Below are 24,782 nucleotides of genomic sequence, written 5' to 3' on the forward strand. Positions count from 1 at the left end.
TCTATACGCCTACGATATATACGAGTAAAATCATATTCGTAAATATTGAAGTCAGAGATCACATCGATTGTCAGTAGGTAGTTTAATAGTTACATATTACTGTAAGTAATCTGTGATTTACGTATTACTTAAACACATATACTAGTAATAAGGTAACACTACATCGTATTACTTTCCTACTGCAACTTAAGTATTCATACCGAAAGCCTTTTGTTTGAAAAAGAAGGTAGTCGTAGAAAATCCTATCGTATGACCAAATATGACCGCAAATAAATTTAGTATTTCGTTAACTTCTTAGTTCTAGTTATCAATAGGCAAGTGAGGCAAGCTACTTAAATGATAGTACAATTGTGTGTTAATGTGTAAAATCACATTAGCTCGTAGCTACGATCGAATGAAAAACAAAACTATTATACACTCGCCGATAACTAGACTAAACTCGCCGGTACTATACGGCGGTCGGCAGTTGTTCAAATATGGTTTGAATTCTATAATCACCATTTAGCGCACTATAGGTACATAAGTAGGTATTAAATCACTTACCGAACTTCATAAATTCACAACATTTACACTTTTAGAGGAACACTTATTTTGACGAAATTACGTGTGACTCGGACGACACAAAAACATGTAATGATGGGTTTACGCCGCAGGGCGCTGGGCTATGTTGAAGGTAGTAGGTATGCATGGCGAGAACTTGTTTTTTAAATTTTATATCTCTGAAATGTGTGACTTTGGACGGTACGATTCCGTGTGCTGCATAGTAAATAATATTTGTTGTCTCGGATTTGGATAGGAAGTATAATATATAACACGTAGGTTCATTTCATAGTTTAGCTGTGCATGGTAGGTAGTTTCTGGAAAAACGCACACCTGTCGTGTGAACTCACAACTATTTAATTTAATGGAAATAATATTGTTGATTCGTCCGGCAGCTCTTTCAACTTTTCGACCATAACTGTTGCCGAAAATTCAGTGTTCGGTCAAACACTCGGCATCTCTAGTAGAAACCCGTCCTTGAGCCGGCAATCGCACGAAATCAGTGTAAATTGGCCCACAAAGGATTGAATAATATCGTGACCCCTTGGGCTCGAGATTTATTATAACGTCCCTCGTTTGCCTGAGCAATGGAAAATTTATTTAAGATTTTTCTTTACATTTTGGTCCGACGTGTATAAAATTCTAAAATAACTGTGGAATGAAATAGAAATTCTTTAAAAATCTGGAGCACCTTAAGGTGGCTCGCTTTCCATACAAAAAACATCTACCATTTATTTAGTCACCGCACACTACAAATAAAAATATGCGCATACATCTACTATACATTATCCATCGTCGCAGTATTGAACGAAATACATTGTTTCATACAGAAATCATGGACAAATCCATGTGAATTTTTTATTAATTTTACGAAAATGTGCGTGCCAAATTTTCTGTACAGACACAGAGCCGTCATATTTCGCGCATTTTTAGTTGACATTGTCATCAGTGACACTTGGCTCTTGACAAGTAATTATTTTTTCTACTCCCGAACTGTTATTCGTCATTTACAAGGTCGTGCACAGATCTTTAAAACCCTACATAAAGGTCTATTCCCCAAAGGCAGCCTCCGCCGGCTTTCCGCGCATGCGCGCAGTATCGAAAAAACTGAAAACGCATTGTTTGGCTCTGTAACCATGGCAACGACTTATAACGACACTGCGCGCGTGCGCGGGAAGGCTTTGGGCAGCCGAACTGACAGTGCAAACCTTTGCGTCAAAATACAGGAAACAGTGTGAATTTCACGAAAGTTATTCAAAAAAACTATTAAAACTAAGTGCATGGTCGTAGAAAAAGTATTGTATGCAACGGTGTTTAACTGAGTCAAAAAATACTCGTGGCGTCTCAATAACAATTTTCGGCTTCGCCTCAAATTGTTACCCACGCCACTCGTCTTTTTTGACCTCCTTTAAACGCCTGTTGCATAAAATACTATAAAGATATTGGTTTACTTAACTCAAGCAGACTCAGAAATAATGACGCATTTTGTCAATAAAGATACATATCGTGTATTTCGACACTGCTAGTGTAAATCGAAATGGCGTCTCGGTCAAACGCATTGACTATGAAGCAGGAGATCTCGAGCTCCATTCCGGAGTCTTTTTTAATCATTTGAACTTTTTTTTGGATTTATTAAGTTTTTTTAATATTTTTAATAGAATAAATATTCTATTAAAAAAGACTCTTACTATATTTCTTTCCTATTTTTTATTTTCATACAAAAATACAATACAATCTTTATTATGCCTTTGTTGATAAAATAAAATATTACACGTCAGGTCAGGTACATAGGTCATAGTGTGGGCATAGTATTAGTAATGTGCTGACTTCCTTACATTTATACTGAGCTAGTTGACCTATGTTATTGTTGTGTGAATGTTTTTCTTCAACAACTAAATAGTTATATATATGAATGTATGTAGGTAGCTTTTGCACATTGTAATTTTTCCTCAGTCACCCGTTGAGCTCAGAGACCACGAATGCTGTAGTGTTCGAAACGTCGGGATGAATTGTAAATTTATTATACACGATTTAATCCGTTTTCATAGTTTTTATTTCATGACTTTCATGAGAAACTATCGCGGTAACTGAAGACAATATTAACTAAATGGTTACAAATAATAATTATCATCAATATAATCTGGTCCAGGCAGGCAATTATGGTCGCGCGATAAATGATAAAACATCTGGCCGTCCCTATAATCGCACTTGCTAATAGTGCGACAGGGACGGCCTGATATTTTATCGTCTATCGCGCGACCATGCTACCCGTGCTGTACTAGCTTTTGCCCGCGGCTTCGCTTGCGTTAGAAAGAGACAAAAGTAGCATATGTCACTCTCCATCCCTTCAACTATCTCCACTTAAAAACATGTCAATCCGTCGCTCCGTTTGGCCGTGAAAGACGGACAAACAAACAAACAAACACACATTATCTTTGATGAAACAACGAATTCTTCCACTTCAGATTATAGAGTAACCAGCTTTTCCCATTTATAATAAACTAGGTTTTGACCGCGGCTTCGCTCGTGTAAGAAAGAGACAAAAGGTAGCCTATGTCACTCTCCATCCCTTCAACTCAGTATTTGCGCTCAGTGCAATGTTGGCGGTTTCTTGTTTTGGTTATAATACGAGTATGTATAATGAATAGAATACCTACATAATTATATGATTGTTGCATTGTATAACATCTACCGCGGAATGGAATAGGTATCGAGACAAACCTTATTGGTTTAACGATACTATGTAAATTAATTAGAGATTTATGTTTGTAATTACCTAAAATAAATAAATAATAATAAAAAAACTAAATCCCCTTAAATAATCATGTCAATTCGTCGCTCCGGTTTTGCCGTGAAAGACGGACAAACAAACAGACACACACCCTTTCTTATTTGTAATTTTAGTATGGATTTGACATTTATTTATATTTAAATAATTATATACGTATAGCCTAATTTCGTCGGTAACAGCGTGTTATGTAATGGCGTCGTTGGTGAACAGTCGCCTGTCACACCGTGAAACTGCGTTCGAATCCCGGGATTCTATAAACTTTTTGTATTTTTTTTGGATATAAATTTCGTATTTTTTATTGACCGAGCAAGAATGGAGAGCCAAAGGTATCAATTTTATCTTAGAGAACATATTGATTTTTTTATTGTCATTTTGATTTTCTATTTATTAAGTTGAGATATAAAACATAACTTTTAATACCCTCGCTAAATATAATATATTCTCGAAATTACTCCTTAGATAAAAAAAGTCCACTTGAGTTTTTAAAGCAAGCACTACGATACTCAGTTAACTATTGCATTTTCATTTACTAATTTAAGATTTCAAAAGCGATTTGAATACCCTTGCTCCATCGAAAATAAACAATTAGAAAAAAAAAATCATTCTAATCGTACTTTAGAAACTAAAATTTATCTATACTTTTTGGAATTTTTTAAAATATCAGATTATGATAATTATGTTAGAAATTCCGAGTTCGACGAACCCAAAAATTATTACCATGTAAGAGAATAGGTTTTTAATCTTTTTTGTGGAAAACGCTCAGTAATTACTGTACGAGTACATATACATTTATGTATAATAATAATACAAAAAATAGTGTCTCATAGTGTTGTGTTCCTGCCGGTGAGTAAGGCTGCCAGAGCTCAACGAGGGTGCAGGGTGCTGACGACCGGAGGACTTACGGAAGTTACGGAACTAATTTGTTCCGTCTATTGTCCTTTGAGTCGTCGGCAACCCAAATCCTCCTTTGAACTTGTACACTCCTTTTTGCTGTGCACACACAGCAAAGGGGAGTGTACAAGTTTCTAATGGGGCGGCAACACGCATGCGACACTCTTTGAGTTGCAGGCGTCCATAGGTTACGGTGACCGCTTTCCATCAGGCGGACCGTATGCTTGTTTGCCACCGACGTAGTGTTAAAAAAAAAAAGAGAAAAAGTCCTGGATTCGAACCCAGTACTTCCATGCAAATCATGCGATAACACGTATTTACCGCAAGGCTATTTAAACAAGCTGTCGCCGCGTGAAATTATCGACTAGAAGGAATACAAAAACACTGTTTGTATGTGTGAGTGGTACTTAAAAATAGTGTAAAATAGTAAATTTAGTACATTAAGGGGATTAACGTTACAATGAGAAGTTGAATGTATGTTGTAATACGTCAATTTTAATATTAAATGTTCGTAAAGCATAATTGAAAGTATATAAATGCCTGTACGACTCCACAAAAAAAATAAGACCGGTAATTTGCAGATTAACGCCATCTAACGCAGCCTGAGCTTCGGGTAACCTAGGCGAGCCACCTTAACTGGCACACTACATCCATTTCAAAGTTTGTCTGGTAGAGATCGTAGCGATAAGACCGCCTGTTGTCTGCCTCTATTTATAATCTTTTTTTTTTGTCATTACCTTTTTTTTTGTATCTTTTGCTGAGATGTGCCAATATACAGGGTGGCCCATTCAAATCGGTCAGTATGGGAAAGTCTGAAACTATAAGACATACGAAGATTTGTTCTTAGGAACCATGTCACCGATTTTGATAAAAAGAAAAACTGCATTCATACAATTAAAAAAAAAAGTGTACCCAGCTGGGGAATCGAACCCGGTTGTTTTGAAAAAATAAACTTACACTATTTCTATTCAGATATCGTTTGTGTAGGTCTTAATAAGCAGTAAATATCTCTAAGAAACATAATGTCTAAAATGAATAAAATGCATTTTTTTCACATACTTTAATTTATCATAGTAGGTGTTCAAAGTGACCACCGTTACAATATTCAGCAAGTTCACTTCATCTTTACAACAGTGTACAAAAATAGCTATAACACCGTTGAAGACCTAAAAGTAGCCATAGAGTCAACTTTAACGCAGATTCACCACATGAAGATACAAAATGCAATAGTAAGATCGTTACCTAGATGTGTTGAATATTGTATTGAAAAAGACGGTGGTCACTTTGAACACCTACTATGATAAATTAAAGTATGTGAAAAAAATACATTTTATTCATTTTAAACATTATGTTTCTTAGAGATATTTACTGCTTAAGACCTACACAGACGATATCTGAATAGAAGTTTATTTTTTCAAAACAACCGGGTTCGATTCCCCAGCTGGGTACACTTTTTTTTTTAATTGTATGAATGCAGTTTTTCTTTTTATCAAAATCGGTGACATGGTTCCTAAGAACAAATCTTCGTATGTCTTATAGTTTCAGACTTTCCCATACTGACCGATTTGAATGGGCCACCCTGTAGAGTAGGTATTCTATCAATCTATCAATCTCTCACATAATCATGCTATGAATGTAAAATTCTGAAATAAATGTTTGATTGATTGATAATTATAAAACCGTGGGCTTAGATGAGAGTACGGTTGCCAGTTTATAGCAATTTTACTGGCACTACTCACGGGGGCTACGTGTACATAATTCGTAGGTACATAATTCGTACGGATGTAAAACTAGATTCCCGATACCTTATCGATCGATACCTTTACCTATAGGAGGATGGCATAAGATAACTATGGGCGTTATAAATTTCGGAGAACTACCGTGGAAAATAAATATAAATACAAATACTGTTACTAAATTCATGTTAGGTATATCCCTAATAGAAAAAGAAGCCGATAATTTGCAGGAAGCTGCGCTAGCCCCGTAGCCGCATGGCATTTCTGCAACGCAAAACGCCACCGAAACGCTGGAGAAATGTAGTCTGGCTCTGTTGCGTCAATTTGCGTATTGTCAATGAGTGATAGAAGTAGATAACTACGAGCGTTTCGTGAGCGTTAGTGCATTCGGCTACTCACACAGGACGGTATAAGCGGCGTGCTCTAGTTCTGGAAGCCAATATCATTTTTGAATCGTAGACCCATATTATTTTACTTACTTTAGTTACAAGAAGGAGCAATATTTCACATACATTTTATGGATTTGTTTTGTACTGACAGACTTATCAGATAATACGCCTACAATTGTTGCACAATACATTTATACCTTTACCTGAGTGACCCGTTTTCAATGCTTTATTTTTGCTCCACTAGAAACCTTCACCGTTTAGCGGTCGGTCAGCAAACGCGAGCTGCGAATATCCCATAGATCAAGGCATTGAGCTGTTTGCGGCGCGACGTAATACGCCCATTGTGTGACCTGTGCGGCCCTGCTCATACGACTTTATGGAGAAGGTATATTTATTGTAATTATGTGCTGTATCAGAAGAAATTGGGATGTTGTCCAAGCGGACCCCAGGCTCCCGTGAGCCGTGGAAAATGCCGGGGTAACGCAAGGAGGATGATTGTATCAGAAGAGACGATGGCAGATGGATGATCCGGAATGTCGAGATCGAATTAGTAGTCGAAATAGTCCTAAATCTAAGTAAATTGTCTCCGTTGGTTGTTCCAGATCGGGTAGTCATAAATACCTACTAGGGTTAACCAAATGGACGCCGTCCTATCATGCCGCCGTCATGTAGTTTCTACGCAGCTCCTAGTTCGGTAAGCGATCGCCCCTTAGCCCAGCACTTTTTGCACGTGCATGTATTTCGTTAGGAACCACAATCTCTTTGTAGGTACACTTATACTCTCTTATCAAATTGAAGGCGGTTTTTGTTTTTGGTCAGTTCTTGATGCCCAAATATTACAAATCCTTGTACACAATTTTGTACAAAATATCATCGCGGTGTCCAGTTCCTTCGTAGCTCTTAGTTCGGTAAGCGATCACCCCTTAGCCAGGATTCTTTGCACGTGCATGTATTACGCTACGGATCACAATCGCTTTGTTGTACACTTCTTATACCTTTGAGTTCTTTCTACTGGTTGTACGTATGAGTGCCTACCACATGTTGTTGCTTAGAATTATTAGAAAAACCTCTTGAAATATTTGGCAAATCTTAATTTGTAACTGGCTTGCACATTCTAGTTTCTTCGTAGCTCGTAGTTCGGTAAGCGATCGCCCCTTAGCCAGCATTCTTTGCACGTGCATATATTACGGTACGGACCACAATCGCTTTGTACAAGTTACCTTTGAGTTCGTTCTACTGGTTGTACGTATGAGTGCCTACCACATGTTGTTGCTTAGAATGATTAGAAAACCTCTTGAAATATTTGTCAAATCTTAATTTGTAACTGGCTTGCACATTCTAGTTTCTTCGTAGCTCGTAGTTCGGTAAGCGATCGCCCCTTAGCCAGCATTCTTTGCACGTGCATGTATTACGGTACGGACCACAATCGCTTTGTACAAGTTACCTTTGAGTTCGTTCTACTGGTTGTACGTATGAGTGCCTACCACATGTTGTTGCTTAGAATGATTAGAAAACCTCTTGAAATATTTGGCAAATCTTAATTTGTAACTGGCTTGCACATTCTAGTTTCTTCGTAGCTCGTAGTTCGGTAAGCGATCGCCCCTTAGCCAGCACTCTTTGCACGTGCATGTATTACGGTACGGACCACAATCGCTTTGTACACTTATACCTTTGAGCGTCCGCCCGGTGCAATATCGGTTAATGGTCCGGTTTTGTATTGGTTTTATAAAACCTCATGTTTTCAACTTTGCGTTTATTGTATTTATGGATATTAACAGATAATAACTTTCGAAGTAGAGAACAATCAAATTATTTTATTTTATTGCGGTAGGGGTAGTGTAGCGGTCGAACACTTCAGCTGAGACGGCTGAAGATCCGGGTTCGATTCCCGGCTTCGCCTTTTTAGTCTATGGTATCTGGTTCAGTTCAGGAGATCTGTATTTGCATTGAAACTAAGACTGAGTTCCTAAGTATACAACGTTGTACCTATACATTGAAGCAAACAATGCAATGCTTGCGGCATTTCCTCACTGTATCGCATTTAATATCAAATAAATATGTTAAGAATAGCTTTTGTAAAAAAAAAACTGCGCAAGTATTCTCAAAAGTTTCATCCTTTACTTTCTTCAGTGTAGGTAGCAGCAGCGGCTGATCCATACAAGCCGATTCCCACCGGCTTGCCTAATATTGATTACTATGTAGTAAAGTACCTAATGTTAAGGTAGGTTTATTTTTGCTTTGGTGTTGCCTAGCAGAAATTTTCACCAGCCGCCACGGGTACGTAGGAACCTATACCTATTAAGTAGGTACCTACTGAATCCTTACGAAAATAATTGGCTTACTCGTAGTCTTGCAATTTTCGTTGGGTAGGTACTTACGAATAAACCCATTGTACATTGCACAAGAAAGATTCACCGTCAAGTCATTTCTATTCACGTTTCTTACTATTTTGCTATAAATGTTGTTTATTCCTTGAGACTCATTCTTACGGTAACAAGACATTATGAATTATGAATCTCAATTTGTATTTTTTTATAGATATCAGGGGCCGATTGCATAACAATTTACAACTCATATTACAAGTGGTAGTCCCCCTCCAATTCATTTTATAAGAAAGAGAGTTCCACTTGTAATACAAGTTGTAAATAAAGGCCCCTGATCTGAACATTGAATAAATAATATAGAAAATTTATTTTTATAAGACATCAAAAATTATAAACTAACTAGCCTTTCCCCGCGGCTTCGCTCGCGTTAAATTCGAAAATTGCTGAATGCTCCATACAAACTTTCAGCCCCCATTCTAAGGAAGTGGGGGGATATAAAGAGACACAAAGTAGCCTATGTCACCTTACATCCCTTCAACTATCTCCACTTAAAAAATCACGTCAATACGTCGCTCCGTTTTGCCGTGAAAGATGGACAAACAAACAGACACACACACTTTCCCATTTATAACATTAGTATGGATAAACTAATAAGTTATAGACCATGTAAACTAACCTACATCTAAATATAGCCTAAATTAAAACTAAAATAAAAATTCCCCCTTCGGCAATGTTCCGTAGATGCTGGCAGCATTACCTCGCTGGATCGCAACGCTTATGCGCTGAGCGAGGAAGCTGCCAGCTCTACGGTCCCCTGTGGCATCAATAATTTTTTTAGACATTTAATAATGATATTATGATGTTTCCGGTCAACGAAATATTAGGTACGAATTAAATTCTGTGCAGTCCGCATAGGAACTATGCGGACTGCAGACAAACAGCAGGTAGAATCCAAACAAACAGCAGGTAGCGGCATGTGTTTCGGCCCTTTCTCTTAAGTATTTTTATGACATTGATTTCATTATAACTAATCATTCATATCCATAACAAAGTTATTAAAATCAGAATTATCCTCCGAGGCACTCAAACTATCTAAGACAATCCGAGCAAAAAGGCAACTTGCAAAAACCCGTGCACTCGACGGAACTATCGCGAGTTCACCCCCCGCTGGAGGGTGCTCCAGGTCGGGTCAATCGCGCCTCAGCGACGATTGCCCGAGAAGTACTCTACCTGGGAGTTAGCCTCTATTTTATTACCATCAATTGGGTAGAAATACGTTGTTATTAGATTTGTAATTTTGTGAAAAAAAAGTCCTATAACCGGGGATGGTCAAAGGGGTCCCGTGATTTACGCAAAACAACTAGGAGAAGGACACTTACATGTAGTTGTAAGGTCGCGACCTTACATCTTTCTTCAAAGGCAAACGGATTCGGACTGAAATAATATGGCGCACGCGAGGTGTGTGAATGATTGGTTGAGTGAATGTGATGAATGGTGAGTGTATGAATGTTAAGGCGTTCACAGACGTGTGTATGAGGGTGTGTCTACACGTCTGGGTAGGGAGTTAAGGCTGTGCTACAGGCTCCCCCTTCGGGCCATGGGGACGTCCTCGCCCATGGGCCGACACACAGGTTGCTTCTTGCGTGGTCTGCCTCTCTTCTTCTCACCAGCTGCAGGTGGAGTAGTAGTAGGGGTAGTAGGTGTTCGCTTGGGCGGTCTACCTCTCTTCCTTTGTGGCATGATGGGTTCTGCAGGTTCATCACCACTCTTCTGATGGTATGTAGTCAAGTCTGACACATGATATTTACCAACAGTTTCGCCATTGTTTGCTAATATATAAGTAGTCGGGCTGACTATCTTAGAAATAATGTATGGTCCGTCACGTCGGGGCGCAAATTTGCTAGTTATGCCCTTTGTTTGGTTACTTAAGACGTGTGTTTTCAAAAGGACCTTGTCCCCTATGTTATAGTTTTCATGGGGTCTACGCTTTTGATCTGCGTAAGTCTTCCTGCGTTCCTGTTGTTGTAGATTATGTTCTTGAGCTTTGATGAGATCATCGCTGAGCTTCAACAGGTAGGGTGTTATCTGAGGTATAAAGTTCTCTGACTGGATAACAGCTCGCAGGTCATGTCTGTTCTCTACCGGTGATCGCATCTCTCTCCCGAAGGCGAGGTAAGCAGGCGACTTCGCGGTGCTCTGAGTAACGGCGCTATTCATGGCGAAGCGTACAGCAGGTAGTGCGCTAGGCCAGTTAGTGTGGTTCCCTTCAACTATGATAGCCAGTTGACTTTTCAAATCCCTATTTTTCCTCTCGACCGGATTCGCTTCTGGGTGGTATAGAGGTATCAAGTTCTGCTCTATTCCTAGGGTGTGCATGACTTTCTGCATGACTTGTGACACAAACTGTACACCATTGTCTGATATTACTCTCCTGGGAAAACCATATCTGAGGAAAATTTCTTCAACCAGGGTTTTGGCGCAAGCTTCTGCAGTTGCTATAGTTAATGGGAAGAGTTCTACCCATTTAGTTGCAGTATCCTCTATAATAAAAATCCATCGTTCGTCCTTACTTCCAGTAGGCAAAGGTCCAAATAGGTCTATTGCTAGTACCTCAAATCTCTGAGCTGGTACAGGTGTCTGTAGTAACCCTGCAGGCTTCAAGTTGGATGGTTTGTAGCGCTGACATTCGTTACAGTCTCTAATGTATTCGCTTATATATCTCTTCATACCAGGGAAATAATATCTTTGACTCACTCGCTGATATGTTCTTTCAACTCCGTTATGTCCGGCTGTAGGAGCATCATGTAATTCCTTCAAAATCTCCTTTCTCATGGACTGTGGTATGACAAGTTGAGGATCTTCGCTCTCAACGTCAGGGTTAAAGTGATACAACACTCCCTGTGACATATAATAACCTTTTTCAGTCCAGTGTGTAGCAGCTTCTATGTTGTTGTTTTCGAAATCTTTAGCAATCTTCCAAATTTCTGGGTCTTCCGCTTGTGTGCTCCGTAGGTCGGTAGGTGACATGTGTGGTATATCTACTATAACACTGCATAAATTATAGGAATCCTTAGTAGTGTCATCACATACTGGTCTGCTCAAAGCGTCGGCAACAACATTCTTATTTCCGGGTTGATATTCGATTTTCAGGTTATAGGCCTGTATCTTCAGAGCCCATCGCGCAAGGCGTCCTGTAGGTGTCTTAAGAGTTAAAATCCATCTTAATGGTTGGTGGTCAGTGGCAAGGGTAACTTCAGAGCCTTCGATGTACCCACGGAACTTGTCAAGGGCCCAAATGGCTGCAAGAGCTTCGCGTTCTGTAGTCGAATAATTCCGTTCAGCGCTCGTGAGTAATCTGCTCGCATATTCCACTGGTCGTTCGTCATAGCCTTCTCCTTGGAGCAGCACAGCTCCTAAGGCGTATCCGCTCGCGTCAACTCTAAGTGTAAAAGGTAAGGTATAATCAACTTGCCGTAGTATTGGTGCGGATGTCAGGCGTTTCTTCAACTCTTGGAAAGCTTTGGCTTGATCTTCTCCCCAGATCCAGTTTTGGTTCTTCTTAAGTAACATTGTCAGTGGTCTTGCTATCTTCGCAAAGTCTGGTATAAATTTTCTGAACCAGGAGCAAGTCTGGATGAAAGTCTTCAGATGTTTATCATTCTGTGGCTCCTTCATCTCACTGATGGCTTTAGTTTTGTCGATATCAGGTTGAATCCCTTCTGCTGACAAAATGTGTCCGAGGTATTTCACTGATTCGCAGGCAAATGTACTCTTTTCTCTGTTCACTCGCAGCTTGAATAGTTTGAGTCTCTGGAAAACAGCTTCCAGGTCTTGGAGGTGCTTCTCAAAACTATCTGAGAGGATCAGGACGTCATCAAGATAAGCCAGTATTGTTACATTGGGAAGGTTGGACCGAAATCTATCCATCAGTCTTTGGAATGTAGCTCCAGAGTTTCTTAATCCCATAGGCATACGCTTAAAGCGGTACATTCCTAGTGGTGTCACAAAAGAGGTTATATCACGGTCTTCCATTGCGACTGGTACCTGCCAGTAACCGGCTCGTAAGTCTAAGGTTGATATGTATTTGAATTTACCAGTACTATGTAGTATGTCATCCACTCTCGGAAGTGGGTATCTATCAGGCTTGGTGACTTGGTTCAGTTTCCTATAGTCGATGCAGACTCTGATAGTGTTATCACGCTTGGGTACTAAAACCACGGGAGCGGACCATGGAGACTCACACTCCTCGATGACATCATCCTTCAGCATCTTCTCAAGTTCCACTCGCAGGGCCTCCTTCTTAGGCTCTGGTAATCTGTAAGGTGGTACAGAGATAGGTTTTACATTTTTGTTAATCAACTCAATATGATGGACAGCATAAGTAGTTGGCTCTCCCCCTAGATTGAATGTATCCCGGTGATGGGTAAGGAGTGAAGACAATCTGTCCCGTTGTTCATTATTGAGTGAAGTACCTTCATTATCTCGAAGTGCCTGAGATGTCTCGGTTGGTTTACATGTAGCTATGGCTACAGGTTCGCGTTCATACTGTAGTTCATACTGGATATCAGGTTCACCATTGAAGCTCCAGGTATGGTTATCAAAATCAGTTTGTAATCCTGATTTGAAAATGAAGTCCATGCCTAACAAAGTTTCATTGTTGGTAGCTTCAGGGAAAATTATAAAATTCATAGGTATGGCTTTACCTTTTAACGTGACAATAGTGTTTACAGATAGTATATCTTCTATTTCGGAATGCCCTTTGGCATATCTAATATTCAAAGTGGAAGAGGTAAATGACTCACCGCAGTTCTTCATTAATTTGTACAAGGTTTCACCTGCAACACTCCTCTTCGCACCCGTGTCGACGACGGCACGACCCTCACGTCCGCAGACGGTAATGGGAAGAATAGGTCGCGGTTTGTCGACTTGTTCCCGTAGAAGTTCATCAGTTGATGTATCTGAAAGTGTGTTAATGTATGTGTGTGTCTCGCGCGCGCACATATCGACAGGTGTAGGCTCCGTCGCAGCGCTTGGATCTTCGGTTGAGAATGCGCAGAATGTGGCATTCGTGCTGCTTCCTGCAGCTCCCGAATCTTGCTTGCATCGCGGGCAGTTGGCGCGAACCACGCCGGGTGATCCACATCCGTAACACGAAAACTTTTCACTTTTTGTATTGTCACTGTTGTCCGAAGGAGAAACTGGCGCGTCAGAACGTTTCGCGAGTAACCATTTGCAATTTTCTTTATTATGTCCGAATAACTTACAATAATTGCAAAAACGACTTTGTTTGGATTTCGCGTCAAGGTTCGTATTGTTCTGCACTTTATTTTCACTGGTAGTGTTTTGTCGCGCACTGGATTTCGGTTTAAATTGTTTATTATCAGCAAACGTTGTTTTATTTTCAGAAAGCCGGTCGTTATTTCCAATATTTCGATTGACAGTTCGGACATTGACAGCGTTGACGTTCGATGCGTTCACGGAGGTCGTTCCGTTCTTCTCGTTCACTTCGGCTAGTGAGTCTTCGGCCGATCGAGTTTTTCGTAATAGATCGTTGAACGACTTTATGTCATCGCGGGGTACTCGTTTCCGTATCCGACGGTTTAATAAACCATAGACCATGTCAATTTGAAATTGTTCTTCGAGCGAATATGGCAGCTGAGCTATCAATGCACGAATTTTGCAAATGAAAATCTCTGTTTTCTCATCGCCTTGTTCTTCGCGAAATATCTCTCGAAGTATGAGGAAAGGGGCTTTTCGTTTGCCGAAAGCGTGTTGCAAGTCGGTAATGGCTTCGTCCCATGATTTGACATTTTTACGTACGCCATTCCACCATGTTGCAGCGAGTCCGGTGAACAAAAATGACAATCCGCGTAGTGCATTTTCATCAGAAATGTTTGCACAGTCTTTGTATGTTTGTATGCCGTCCAGGAAAACTTCTAACGCGTCTTCTACCGAATCTTCAGCTCCGCTAAAGCTGAGTTTGCAACCGGCGAAGTGTCTGTCGCGTTGATGCGATGATGTCGCTTGAGTTGCCGTCACTAACTTCTCGCATAATTCGTTATGCGATTGTTGCATTTGTTGCAACAATATTGTTAGGTATTCTTGCGGCATTGTTAAATTAAATGTTGACTCTGACGTCGAAGGCAAAATTTTTGTTTTCGAACTGGATTCCAAAATTGAATCGGCGGCGGCCATATCTTTTTTGGGTGGCATTTTGTAATACGCGATTCCCGATAATTATTTCGCAACACGAATCCAAACGCTGGGCGCCACGTATAACCGGGGTACGCAAAACAACTAGGAGAAGGACACTTACATGTAGTTGTAAGGTCGCGACCTTACATCTTTCTTCAAAGGCAAACGGATTCGGACTGAAATAATATGGCGCACGCGAGGTGTGTGAATGATTGGTTGAGTGAATGTGATGAATGGTGAGTGTATGAATGTTAAGGCGTTCACAGACGTGTGTATGAGGGTGTGTCTACACGTCTGGGTAGGGAGTTAAGGCTGTGCTACAGTCCATCTTTTTTGATAACTTTAACTCTAATATTATTTTATGTAAACATATTTCTACCTACTATTACGTGATTTATTTTGTTATTTTACAATTGATAATTGTTATACTAAGGGCCACTTGCACCAATGAAAATGGAGGGTTAACCCGACCCGAGCCTCCATTTTATATGGAATTTGACAGTTGACAGCCCACTAACCCTGAGTTTCGTAGTTGATGCAAGTGGGCCTTAGGAATATATATTATATACTAAGTTTATTAACATACAATATTAATGTAAATTTGTAAATAGAATTGTCGCCCACGGGTGCAAACTAGCAATTTATAAATATATTTATTTGATGCATCAGATGCATGTATCTCATTAAATGAAATGTAAATTTCTTTTGAGATTAATAAAAATTCTTTAACCACAATTCCATCATCAAAGCAAGTAAAAAGATTAAAAGGGCTTATTTGACGGATCATTCTTTTTTGTCCCGGTTAAGTAGGATTTTTTTGTTATTATAAATACTAACAGGTTCCTTACGCACTAGTAAACTGGCTAAGAGAATCTGGCTAAAGGACTAGTTGCAAAGACCCGTGCACTCGGAACTATCGCGAATTCACCCCGCGCCGCGGAGAGCGCTCCAGGTCAGCCAGAGTTGTGCCATTCTCGAGAACGTTCTCATTTTACTATGGAGAATATTTTCTTGAGAGAACATTTCCCATACAAACGGGAGAACATTCTCGGGAATGGCACAACTCTTCAGGCCAATCGCGCCTCATCGATTATTGCCCGAGAAATGTACTCCACTAAGAGCCATGCGCTGTTTTTGAACGTTTTTATTACAGCATCTTTTTATTTATTAAAATGTTCTGTTTTCAGACATAAAAACTATACTAGATTGGCTATTATCATTTCGAATAAATACATTTTTGTACAAGAAGATATATTTATTAATATTCCAATAAGGTAGGTGTAGGTACATACGAGTATATACAAATACTTATTCACATTTTTTTAAATAACATTAATTGTCTAATGCTTATTTTCCGTTTGTAACCAGACTTAAGAATGCAACAGTATTTTTCGGTAGACTCTTGGACTATATCTCTAGATAACTGCATTAGCCTGAGCTTGCACTTGCAAAATCCCGGTTGCTTATTGAGCTCTTGATTTTATGGATTTTATCCTTGCTTGGATTACAGTTTTAATAAAATGTGAAGTTCAGGAATCTATTTCTTTAAATATTTAACACACATACATTTTTTCATTAAGCGCAGCTTGGCAAAAAAGAGAGAAAAAAAAAATGTGCGTGCAGTCCCTCCGAGCGGAAGAAGTGAAAATTCGTAACATAACCTCAAAACATTGTGTCAAGTGTCACGCTTATGCGTTTAGTCTTTTCACAGTTTTAAATATTTTTCCCCTCACTAGCTCGGAAACACGTGTTTTGTCCTTTAATACCAGCGGGTAAAAACTCATTTTATCCACTAGTGGGTAAAGTAATTTGACCTTTAATAAAGTCAAATTAATTGCTTTAAAATTGATAAAAGTAGGTAAATCTATTAATAAAGATGATTTACCACCTGTGGAACTACTGGAAGCAGTGATAAACGCATTTTTTGCGTTGTAGTTTCCTCGCTATAGTGAGGTGAAAAGTTTTGTGTTACACTCGGGTTCAAATGTATTTTACTTCTCGTGTGTTAAAAAACTCGCAAGTTCAGGATTCTATTCTCGAACCGGTTCAACTATAGAATCCTTTCACTTGCTCGTTTTTCAATTCCACACTCGGCGTTAAAATACAACTTTGCCCCCTTGTATAACAAATAACTATTAAATTGCTAATTGCTCAATCTATTCAAAAAACAAACATAAACTCATTCTGCACTTGATTCTCTTTAGTGTGACAGCAGGAGTCTTTTACAACTCTAAAGTTATTTTAGTTAGGTATCTTTTATTTGTAGCAGTCTGTATTTTTTTTCATCATGTTTTTTAGGGTTCCGTAGTCAACTAGGAACCCTTATAGTTTCGCCATGTCTGTCTGTCCGTCCGTCCGTCCTTCCGTCCGTCCGTCCGTCCGTCCGCGGATAATCTCAGTAACCGTTAGCACTAGAAAGCTGAAATTTGGTACCAATATGTATATCAATCATGCCAACAAAGTGCAAAAATAAAAAATGGAAAAAAATGTTTTATTAGGGTACTCCCCCAGCCCCCACTTTACATGTAGGGGGAGTCCCCCTACATGTAAAGTGGGGGCTGATATTTTTTTTCATTCCAACCCCAATGTGTGATATATTGCTGGATAGGTATTTAAAAATGAATAAGGGTTTACTAAGATGGTTTTTTGATAGTATTAATACTTTCGGAAATAATCGCTCCTAAAGGAAAAAAAAAGTGCGTCCCCCCCCCCTCTAACTTTTGAACCATAAGTTTAAAAAATATGAAAAAAATCACAAAAGTAGAACAATATAAAGAATTTCTAGGAAAATTGTTTTGAACTTGATAGGTTCAGTAGTTTTTGAGAAAAATACGGAAAACTACGGAACCCTACACTGAGCGTGGCCCGACACGCTCTTGGCCGGTTTTTTTTTAGATGTACGACACTGACATTTAGAGACTATATATACATCTCTAACATCTCTTATTATTCATAGTAACTTTGTACTTTAGTTGAATTCATACTATTTATTGTAATTATTGACATGTAAAAGTGCCCCTGTGGTCTACTTGCTGAATAAATGTTTTTTATTTTATTTTTTGATCTAAATATAAAACACACACACATTTCAACCAAACCATTCCACTATTCTGTCCCTGACTGAGTGAGCTGGTGTTTAACGCAACGTAACACTGACTGAGTGTTACGAGTTATCAGTTGGAAATCGCATTAGAAGTTTCACTTCAAAAAGTGACAGCATTGTACTGTCGATGTTTCTCGTTTTTGGCGTCGGCGTACAGTCAACCAATCTGAATCCTAGGCCACTGTAGAACCCTTTCACAGTAAAAGTCAAAGCGACTGCTATAGCAAATAAAGCACGACGTCAATACGACAGGGTTCTAGAGTGGCCTAGGATTCTAATTGATTGGTCGGCAGTGAAATCTTAAGAAGTATGTGTTGACTCGTGGTAAATGTACAAAACATCCACTTAATGAGGTTCAATGACTTCACCTTAGCTGTTATTCGACTATTATACAGCCGTTTCGCAGTAAATGATGCGACACGAAAAGCTTCAAGTTTATCTCCGACGTAACGTCACAGTATGTCAGTATGTCAGTGAGGAAACCGGACTAATTCCAATAAGGTCTAGTTATAGTTACCCTTTATGTTGGAAGGTCAGATGGCAGTGGCTTTCGTAAAACTAGTGCCTTTGCCAAATCTTGGGATTAGTTGTCACAGCGGACCCCAGGCCCCCGTGAGGTGACTAAGAGGGTGGCGCCATCTGTCCATAACCTTTGAGTGTGCCTCCTCATTGTTTGACATGCAAGCCGTACGCCCCGTTGTACACCCAATATGAGCGTGCACTCATCAGGCACACTAAGCGTAAGCGTAAGACTGACTACAGTCGGGTAGTTTTACTGGTACTTAAGTGGTAAAAAAGTAAACTCTAGTGTAAGTACCCTCGGCGTTCGTGCGGTGAAACGTTCGACAGTTACGGCTAAGCCTGAGAAATGGGTTTCGTTATTGTCGGCGCTCTCCTTCGAATAGTTGTTTTATTATACAAGCGGCGAAAATGTGCTGGGAGCTCCTTAAGCGTGCAATGGCTTGTCATCTGCTTCGTATAAGCAGTGAAATATCATTTTTTTACTAAAACTACACAGCTTTGGTGTGCTCCCTTATTTTTTCCCGGTAAGGGCATTTATTTGTGTGATGAGCAAAGATATTTGTTCCTGAGTCATGGATGTTTTCTATGTATATAAGTATTATCTATTTAAGTATGTATATGGTCGCTTAGCACCCATAGTACAAGCTTTGCTTAGTTTGGGTCTAAGTTCATGCGCGGATCCAGGGGGGGGGTCATTGGGGTCATGACCCCCCCTGGAGCCTAAGTTGGCCATACAAATAGACCACGTGACCCCCCCCCCCTGGGCACGAAGCTGGATCCGCGTTTGTCTAAGTTGATCTGTGTAAAGTGTCCCCAATATTTATTCATTTATCTACAAGTATAATCGAAAGCTACAAGACATTTTTTTGTGGCGCCATCTATGTGTGGTGTAGTGTATGCGCGTTCTTAGGCGGTCGTATTTTAATGTATGGGATGGTATTATCTTCTTATATTTAATGTATGATAGAATACAGAGATTGCTTACCATCAAGCGGCACTGTTTGCCACCCAATATTGTAAAAAAAAACCGGCCAAGAGCGTGTCGGGCCACGCTCAGTGTAGGGTTCCGTAGTTTTCCGTATTTTTCTCAAAAACTACTAAACCTATCAAGTTCAAAACAATTTTCCTAGAAAGTCTTTATAAAGTTCTACTTTCGTGATTTTTTTCATATTTTTTAAACTTATGGTTCAAAAGTTAGAGGGGGGGACGCACTTTTTTTTCCTTTAGGAGCGATTATTTCCGAAAATACTAATATTATCAAAAAAACATCTTAAAAAACCCTTATTCATTTTTAAATACCTATCCAACAATATATCACACGTTGGGGTTGGAATGAAAAAAAAAATATCAGCCCCCACTTTACATGTAGGGGGGGTACCCTAATAAAACATTTTTTTCCATTTTTTATTTTTGCACTTTGTCGGCGTGATTGAAATACATATTGGTACCAAATTTCAGCTTTCTAGTGCTAACGGTTACTGAGATTATCCGCGGACGGACGGACGGACGGACGGACGGACGGACGGACGGACGGACGGACGGACGGACGGACGGACGGACGGACGGACGGACGGACAGACAGACATGGCGAAACTATAAGGGTTCCTAGTTGACTACGAAACCCTAAAAAACATACTCGTCAAGGATTGTTCTACGCAGACAATTAAAAATTTCAGGTCGAGTTGGAAACTTGGAACTCTGTCTGCGAAAATATTACGTGTGGCGTAAAAAATATAAAAATCGCTCGGACGGTCCGCGCGGTTATAAATGGCTGGTAATTAGGGCGCTCGCTCCGGCCCCGGGCACACTGGGCATCGTTTTAAATATAAGCCTAAGCTGAACTGAGTACGCTGCAAAAACATTTCTTTATGAGCTCATTAAACATACGTTTTGGTATTTTTTTTATTACATTTTTTCAAAATTTGTGACGCGACTTGTGTCATCTTAATAATGGTGGGCTCTGCAACTATTAGATTATACCTACGGATTTAATTTTTAGACAGTCACAAAATAGCGTATTACGGCTTCGTGTCATCGTCACCATTAATATCTAATTTTTGCCCATTTTAAGTCAGTAGGAGTGGCCGGCGGCAATATTTCCGAGAATTCATATCAAGAATGAACAGGCATTTTCTGGGCGAGCTCACTCCATCGTAAGCCACGTCTTTGCCTTGGTCTATTCTGCCTCCAAGAGTGAGTCAATTTATAATAAAACAAAGGTTTGTCAGGTGTGTCAGTAAGCAGTCAACTCTTAAAACTAGTCACTTCAGCACTTATTGCCAATCTTAGTGAACAAATTTACTATCTACTCAATTAAATTTGCGAAACGGAAATTTGATTGAGGGGTTTCACTATTGCTCGGAATTTTACTTAATTAACTTTGTGCATTCCAGTTGGATGGCTGTCTCAGTGTACCTCCAGCCTTACTTGTACTTTTTCCTAGCCGGCCGTTCCGCGGCCATAACGGCGCCGACGAGCTTTTTGCAAATATTATCCTTTTAGCACCGTGTATTATAAACGCTCTGAGCAGTAGCGTGCTCTTTAAATTACTGTCTTTTTACTGCAGTAAGTCTGGCTCGAAGACCAACTTGTTAAAATCAACATATTATTTAAGAGCCACAGGCTCTTGTTTGTGGAGTAAGCGCCATTCTGTTCTTTTCTCTGCCGCTTTTTTGAGTTCCTGATACGTCACTACTTTGGTCTTCTCTTTAAGTTGGTCTGAAAACGCACGCCTCGGTCTTCCCCTGCCCTGCTCTTTTCTATTCGCCCTTCGATTATTCATTTAATGTTAAGTATCGTGCCGTATCAGGTGCCCCAACATGTTTCCCCTTCTATTTTCAATTGTTGTTAGCAGAGATCTCTTCTCCCCGACTTGCTCCAATACTTGTTCATTTGGTTTGCTCTCTTTCCAGCTTATACCTTCCATTCTACTTATTAAAAAAAAAACGGCAGTATTTAAAAATAATACCAAGTCACCAACTAACAACATTGGACAAAAAAGTTATGCTAAATGAAAGCAAAAGGTAAGTAAATAAATTTTGCAATAAGAATTTAGGTTGAATGAGCCAGAGGCTGCGAAGTGAACTGGCGAAGCGCATGTTGTTACGGATTCGGAAAGAGCTTGCGATGATAGGCCGTGCGGTTATATTGAGTATTTGTCACCGACGTAATATCAATCATCATCATAATTCCAGCTGCAGGGCGTCCGCTATGTACTAGGCCGGTTTTTCGTATAAGTGAGAGAGTGTAGACTGTAGGTATTAAAGAAGTATTGTACTTAGTGGGAATTAGTTTTGATTCTCTCGATGTTCATTCATAATAATTTATCGGTAATCGGATCTTATTGGTTGGCACACTGACTCTAACAATACAATCATCCAAAATTTCCGATCACACCCGAGATATCATAACTCACTATGCTAACTGCATACCAATGCAAAATGCATGTAGTGCGCTAGGTAGCGACTTGCTTACAGATGCTTATGTCGGATCAATGCGGCAAAAAACTGTCAATTTATAAGCGCGACACACATGCCATAGTGGTAGAAGAAAAAATAGATTGAAATAGATACATTGACAACAATAAAAAATAAATGGCAGTACAACTGGTTTATAATAAAGTTTTTTTTTTGGTCTATAATGATTTTATAATAAATCTGACTTCCGGCTGATGTAATATCTACATATTATATTATATTCACGATGGGCTCGTATAAAATATTTTGTGCTATTTTATTGTTGACGTACTCCATCAATATCAAAAGATCAGCGGATTAACAAAGTAGCAATCATTGTGATTTCTATTACTTCTATTAGCGTGGGTTTCCGCAAAGTAACGCCTTATGGCTTATACCATCGTGCTTTAAGATTGTTTACAAACAAATGTTCACCCTGATCCGGCCAATGAAGCATTTTTAACACATGTTCCAACAGACTAATACAAATGTGGCAACGTTCCGAATTCCATTATGAATATTGCAGCCGCACACTTCTTGCGTCCGAACGATGCCAACAGCCGAAAATTCAGAATGAAAATTTAATCCGAAATGATCGCGCCAACAGCGACGCCACGGTGCGGAATATATTCATACGGACGCTGCAGCGTTGCGGTAATAAGTAAAAACTAACAAAGACCGAGAGAAATATGAGTGGAGGACGCCATTGCCATTAAAACAATAAATGTCGCGGGCAAAAAAGCGAGCGCCAGATTCAACGCAATCTATGCCTCGGAAACTGAACCTGTACTATCAGTTTTTGACGTTTTCGAACACGTCACTTGGTGGCGTTAACGTCAAGGAAGATGACTTTCATTGTATATCGTCTGCATACTCCATAATTATTTATTGCAGCCATGGTACAGCACAGGTGTTAAATGTAAGTAATGTAATAGAATAATATGTCTTACATGGACCCTGCAAAGGCCTTACGCGACAACACTTCCGTCTTCATCACTTAGTTGGCTAGTAGTAATCCTCAGCTATGCGTTTTTCCAGAAACTTCCTGCCTTGTCTTGCAAAACTGTGGAACAGACTGTCGCATGGTATTTAACGCACTTCGAACCATTCAGGTGTTTGGGCATCAGTGATCGCTTACCATCAGATGACGTGTCTATTCGTTTGCCTCTTATCACAAGAAAAAGGATTATTTTTTGTCATCATCATTGGCCACTTCATCATTGCAGATGATTGTTGTATTTATTGCAACGTCAAGTTAAATCCATTGTTGAGTAGAGGTTGATTGCAAAGTCTGCGGTGAAAGAGAGACTTCTTTTACCACGGCGACGGCTACTAGACAAAAATGAAATACATTTTCCTTGAAGTTCACACTATCGAGTAATATAATTGGAAATCATCAGAAACTCACGGTAGGGGTTCTAAAAGCGCTGCGCCATTTGGGGGCAGAAAGCATGTTTTATTTGCTTTAACTAATTTTATTGCCTTGCAAAGGTTTTAATCGTGGATTATCCTCGTTACAAACTTGTTGTAATGTAAAAGAGTAAACTAAGCATAGTCGGCGTGGATTTTAGTATGAGACTAATGCTGGAATCGCGAAAGAAAAACTTGGCTGTTCCATAGTTCAGAAATAAGCGACATTTTTTTTTATTTTATTTAATAGAACACATATACATTACAGTGACAAACTAATGCGCCATGCAGACAATAATAATGACATAATTTAAATTACAAATACAACAACATTCAATACAATAAAAATAGGATCAGATAAATGTGAAAAATTACAATTTAAAGAATTATAGCATGATTAACATACCAAAATACAATTCATCAGACATCACGTCAGTCGGAATGTATGGGAAAGCCAATATTATTTCGCGATTTCAGTAGGTAGTTACAATGCTTGTAATCTCTTTCAGAATGCTCTCCAATTAGACTAAGAGCCCGGAGCCGCCATACCTTCCTCATTTTCTCAAGGATGAAACTTTGGGATAAACTGTACTGTATACTGTACTTTGTATCGACGTTTAACCCTTAGGCCGTTTTCACATTATCCGATCCGATATCGGATGTCGGAAGGATTTCAATAGAAAAAATCCAAGATGGCGCCTGTAATGTATGGGATATCGGTCCGACATCCGATATCGGATCGGATAATATGAAAACGCACTTAAATGCATAGTGATGTATATATGCATCATGCATTTTTGACTCTATTGACAGCATGTCAAAATTCAAATTTGAATAAATCTTTGTCAAGGTCATACATTTAACGGTTAATGTCTGGATATTACTTAGTTCGGCCCGTCGGCCATTTTTTTGCCATAAGGTTTTTTTTAACACTAACTTTCCTTAAATTCTCAAGGCTGATTTATATATATGTGTTAGAAAGTACTGTTAGGAATTAATAATCATCATTTCCCAACCATTTGCACCGGCCTTAACTTGAGAAATTAGGGTAAGTTAGAGAGACTTTCAAGCGTCTGGTAAAAGTTACGGCCGGCGGAAATGGTCAGGAATTGATGATAATAAAATCCTTACAGTTTTCTCTATACATATATAAAATTACATACTTATATAAAAATCAGTCTTGATAATTTAAGGAAAGTTAGTGTTTAAAAAAAAACTTATAGCAAAAAAATTGCCGACGGGCCGAACTAGGTAATATGCAAACATTAAACGTCGATCGAACTCTGCATTATCCCAAAGTTTCTCTTAGACCAAATGAAATATGACCGTCTATCCGAATCCACATTGCTATTCAAAGATGAAATCGGGAAATTTCAGAAACGCCGGATTCTGAATGGTATGTGCGAGCGATGCCTCCGTAGATCCA

The sequence above is a fragment of the Leguminivora glycinivorella genome, chromosome 6, assembly GCF_023078275.1.
Source record: "Leguminivora glycinivorella isolate SPB_JAAS2020 chromosome 6, LegGlyc_1.1, whole genome shotgun sequence".
Taxonomy (NCBI): Eukaryota; Metazoa; Arthropoda; class Insecta; order Lepidoptera; family Tortricidae; genus Leguminivora; species Leguminivora glycinivorella.